Genomic DNA, 6035 nt, shown 5'->3' on the forward strand with positions numbered 1-6035 from the left:
GACATCATAGTATGCACCATATCAAATAGGGTGCGGCTATGACGTTCGGATACACCTTCACACTATGGTGTTCTAGGTGGCATGAACTGCAAAACAATTTCCGCATTGTCTTAACCGTGTACCAAAACTCGCAACTCAGATATTGATCTCTATGATCATATCGTAGACCGTTTATTCTCTTGTCACAAGGAACTTCACTCTGAAATAGCTTTGAACTTTTCACTATTTCAGACTTGAGATTCATCAACTAAATACACCTGTATCTACTCAAATCATCAGTGAAGGAAGAACATAACGATATCCATTGCGTGCCTCGGCACTCATTGGACTGCACACATCAAAAATATATTGCATCCAACAAGTTACTTTCTTATTCCATGTGGTATGATTTTGCATGTCTCAAGTGATTCAAAATCAAGTGAGTCCAAACGATCCATCTACATGGAGTTTCTTCATGCGTTTATACCAACAGGTATGGTCTGCATGTCTCAAACGTTTAAAAATGAGTGAATACAAAGATTCATCAGCATGGAGCTTCTTCATGCATTTTACACCAACATGACTCAAGCGGTAGTGCCACAAGTAAGTGGTACTATCATTATTACTTTGTATCTTTTGGCACCAATATTATGAACATATGTAACACTACGATCGAGCTTCGATAAACCATTGAGGGTAATTATTCAATCAAATAGAATAACCATTATTCTCTTCAAATGAACAATTTTATTGCAATAAACACGATCCAATCATCTTCATGCTCAACTCAAACACCAAATAACAATTATTTAGGTTTAACACCAATCCCGATGGTAGAGGGAGCGTGCGGTGTTTTGATCACATCAACCTTGGAAACACTTCCAACACGTATCGTCACCTCGCCTTTAGCAAGTCTCCATTTATTCCGTAGATTTCATTTCGAGTTACTAATCACTTAGCAACCGAACCGGTATCCAATACCCTCGTGCTACTAGGAGTACTAGTAAAGTACACATCAATATCATGTATATCAAATATACTTCTGTCGACTTTGCCAGCCTTCTTATCTACCAAGCATCTAGGGTAGCTCCGTCTCAGTGTTTGTTCCCCTCATAACAGAAACACTTAGTCTCGGGTTTGGGTTCAATCTTGGGTTTCTTCATTAGAGCAGCAACTTGTTTGCCGTTTCATGAAGTATCCCTTCAAGCCCTTGCCCTTCTTGAAACTAGTGGTTTTACTAGCCATCAACAATTGATGCTCCTTCTTGATTTCTACTTTCGTTGTGTCAAACATTGTGAATCTCTCAAAGATCATAATATCTATCCTTGATATGTTATAGTTCATCACGAAGCTATAGGAGCTTGGTGGCAGTGACTTTGGAGAACCGTCACTATCTCATCTGGAAGATTAACTCCCACTTGATATAAGCGATTTTTGTACTCAGACAATCTGAGCACATGCTCAATGATTGAGCTTTTCTCATTTACTTTGTAGACAAAGAATCTTGTTGGAGGTCTCATACCTCGCAACAAGGGCGCGGGCATGAAATCTCAATTTCATCTGTTATTACATCTCTTGTGCTCCGTGACGTTTCCAAACATCTTCGGTGCCTTGCTTCTAAGCCATTAAGTATTACGCACTGAACTATCACTTAGTCATCAAAAACGTGTATGGCAGATGTTCGCAACATCCACAGACGACGCTCGAGGTGCAACACACCGGGTGGTGCATTAAGGACATAAGCCTTCTATGTAGAAATGAGGACAATCCTCAGTTTTACGGACTCAGTCCACAAAGTTGCTACTATCATCTTTCAACTAAATTTTCTCTAGGAACATATAAAAAACAGTAGAGCTATAGCGCATGCTACATCATAATTCGCAAAGACCTTTTGACTATGTTCATGATAATTAGAGTTTAACTAATCAAACTACTGATAAACTCCCACTCAAAAAGTACAACTCTCTAGTCATTTGAGTGGTACATGATCCAAATTCACTAAATCAAGTCCGATCATCACGTGAGTTGAGAATAGTTTCAGTGGTAAGCATCTCTATGACAATCATATCAACTATACGATTCATGCTCGACCTTTCGGTCTCATGTGTTCCGAGGCCATGTGTGCACATGCTAGGCTCGTCAAGTTTAACCCAAGTGCTCCGCGTGTGCAACTGTTTTGCACCCGTTGTATGTGAACGTTGAGTCTATCACACCCGATCATCACGTGGTGTCTCGAAACGACGAGCTGTCGCAACGGTGCACAGTCGGGGAGAACACAATTTCATCTTGAAATTTTAGTGAGAGATCACCTTATAATGCTACCTCGTTCTAAGAAAAATAAGGTGCGTAAAAGGATTAACATCACATGCAATTCATAAGTGACATGATATGGCCATCATCTTGTGCTTCTTGATCTCCATCACCAAAGCACCGGCATGATCTTCTTGTCACCGGCACCACACCATGATCTCCATCATCATGATCTCTATCAACGTGTCGCCATGGAGGTTGTCGTGCTATCTATGCTATTACTACTAAAGCTACGACCTAGCAATATAGTAAACGCATCTGCAAACACAAATGTTAGTTTAAAGACAACCCTATGGCGCATGCCGGTTGCCGTAGCATCGACGTGCAAGTCGATATTAACTATTACAACATGATCATCTCATACATCCAATATATCACATCACGTCATTGGCCATATAATATCACAAGCATACCCTGCAAAAACAAGTTAGACGTCCTCTAATTTGTTGTTGCATGTTTTACGTGCCTGCTATAGGTATCTAGTATGATCCAATCTTACTTATGCAAAAACCACAACGGAGATGTGCAAATTGCTATTTAACCTCTCTCCAAGGACCGCCTTGGTCTAAACCAATTCAACTAAATTTGAAGAAACACGCACCCGCCAGTCATCTTTATGCAACGAGTTGCATGTTAGTCGATGAAACTTGTCTCTCGTAAGCGTACGAGTAATGTCGGTTCGGGCCGCTTCAATCCAACAGTACCGCTGAATCGAGAAAAGACTAAGGAGGGCAGCAAATTGAACATCAACGCCTACAAAAAAATTTGTGTTCTACTCGAGATAACATCTACGCATGAACCTAGCTCTGATACCACTGTTGGGGAACGTTGCATGGGAAACAAAAAATTTCCAACGCCACGAAGACCTATCATGGTGATATTCATCTACGAGTGGGACATTTGATCCACATACCCTTGTAGATAGCTCAGCGGGAAGCGTTAAGAAATGCGGTAGATGTAGTGGTACAACTTTGTGATTCAAATCACCATCGTTCCGCGATCCGTCCCACGATCCGTTCCGATCTAGAGCCGAACGGACGGCACCTCCGCGTTCAATACACGTACAGCTCGATTACGATCTCGGCATTCTTGATCCAGCAAGAGAGACGGAGAAGTAGATGATTTCTCCGTCTAACGACTAAGATGCGATCCTTTCCGATTTAGGGAACGAGGTCCCGAATTGGAAAGAAGCGCATCTAAGCGTTTCGCAAGCACGGTAACATAGCATATACATAATAATAAAATGACAATTAGGGATTCAACTGCCATCTCATACATAATATCAGAGTTTACATCACGCATTCAAACAAGGTAGTTCCGCTACGGACTACAAAACATGAGAAACGGATATGCTACCCTGCATGCTCGCCCACGATCACGACCACGCCTCAGTCTTCTGGATAGTTCACGTACAGGCGGTCGTTCTCCTCATCGTAGTGCCACGCTAGTTGCATGCCGTCGGGATCACCTGTGTCGGGCGTACATGTACCTGTTGGGGTGTTGAAGTAATCTGTGAGCCATGGGGACTCAGCAATCTATGACCTCGGTGCCAGAACTAGTCAAGTTATTAGGTAAGGAAGGTTCAGTGTTTAGGTTGCAGAATCCTAAGCTTTATGGTGGCTAGCTTATGTAGAACAAGTATTGAAGCTGGTCTATACTAGCGATCGATGACTAGCTGATCAATAAGTGATCCTGAACACCTACTTACGTCAAACAAAACCCCACCGTGTTGTCAATCGAAGAGAGGACTTCGAAGGGGACAATCACGGTTACACACACAGTTGGCAATTTTATTAGATTAGGTTCACGTTATCTATAACCGGATGTTAACAAATATTCCAAGTTGCCATATAACCGCGGGCACGGATTTCTGAAAGATTAAACCCTACAGGGGTGCTCCAACTAGTCCATCACAAACGGTCACGGGCCGCAAAGTAATCCTCTATCACGAATCTCGTGATCTCGTCGGATTCCTTAGAGGAAAACCTCAACTCTGGGGAGAACCAAAGCTTCATCGGGATTCCTATACGCAAGATATATCGCTAAGGTAAGACAAGACTAGCAGGACCTCCCGACATGTCGAATACCCCGATAAGAGCCGCTTATCTCAGTCTCAGGACACGCCGAATGAGCACAGCGTACAGTGGCCTGATAGACATCTCCCGAGTTGCCCGGATTGGCCCCGCACATGACTCTAGTTTGGACCAACACTCATGAGGAGCACTAGCCCGGGTTGTTGATTAAATTCCTCGGGGAGGCCATTCCCTATGCAGATTATTATTAAGTTATTAGTAGATTAAAACCAATGTTGGGTCCTGCCGGACAAGTCTTAACACTACGCGATTTATCAAGGGGGTCCCCATAACAACCCCGAACGTGTTAGGAGCGATCAGTTATGGAATCAAACACCGGTAGCCGGTAACTATGGCGGCAATAACGGAACAAAACACCCGACAAAAGGCTAGGCCTTCCGTTATTTACCAAGTATATAGGTGCATTAATTAAATAACAGATTTAACATAATGATATCAAACTCATGTTATCACATGAGACAATTGCACCTGCAACTAGCAACGCTAACATTAGAAGCTGAGCAAAGCCTACTTAGCCATTCAAGATTTGCTAGGAAAGGATAAGTGTTTGGGTTTCAGGGCAATTTCAGGAGGGAATTATTTCAGTGGTAGGAAGCGAGCATATGACGAAGAAACGTGAATCTAGCATAACAAGTCTAGAGATGGAATCAAGGTCATATCATCTTGCCTGTGATGTCCTCAGCTTGGAACTGCTCTTGTTCGTCCTGCACATACTCTCCCAGTTCCACGTACTCGTTCTCCGATCCCAATGCTACCCAACATGAAAATAGCATCCAATGAACAACCGCACAACAAGATGCAACAAGCACATGATGCATGAGATGAGAATGAACATGCATCTCTATTCTACTCACTTGCACATGCATGAGAAGAATATGCAAGCTACTAGACAGAACTTCACCCTAATCTATCTTGACATGCATGAGGATGACATGAACAGATGCATCACACGAAAACGATGCAAAATCATATAAAGAACGTTACGAACGGAGCTACAGATCAACCGGAAACAACAAAACAAGAAATAAAGTCCTACATAACAAATCCATCACAACACACTCCAATGGCATACTTCTGGTATTCCCAGGTTGCCATATCACAAAACAATCAAGTGGGGATGGGGTGGTGCAAGGAATATCACCACACCATCAACTATGCACTCACAAACATCAAAACATCAAAATTATACAATCTGCCATAAACAGCATCATAGCAGTTTGAGGGCTACATGCAAAGCACCTACATCCACCCAAATATGCCAAATAAGATATGTGGAAGAAGTTATTCAAAAGTACTACAAGCATAAGCAAAAATATAATACAAAGTATTTCACACAGAAAGTTCTACAGCTGCTAACTTGGACAAAAATATCAGTTTTCAGGGACTTAGTGAAAATTCCAGATTCTCACTAGCTGTTTATGCTCTGAAGCATTTTGACAACACCCTAAACAATATCTACAGGACTCCAAATGGAATGAAAATTGACAAAGATCTAGACAAACACAAAAGCTACAACTTTCCAGTTGAAAGCAAGGGCTGATTCCCAACACATGGACTTCTACAAGCACAACAACAGGAGAAGAAAATATAAGCAGATTCTCAGACTTTGTGAAAATCACAGATTTTCACTAAACTGGAATTTCAGCCACATGC

Source organism: Hordeum vulgare, chromosome 3H (assembly GCF_904849725.1).
Source record: "Hordeum vulgare subsp. vulgare chromosome 3H, MorexV3_pseudomolecules_assembly, whole genome shotgun sequence".
NCBI classification, from domain to species: domain Eukaryota; kingdom Viridiplantae; phylum Streptophyta; class Magnoliopsida; order Poales; family Poaceae; genus Hordeum; species Hordeum vulgare.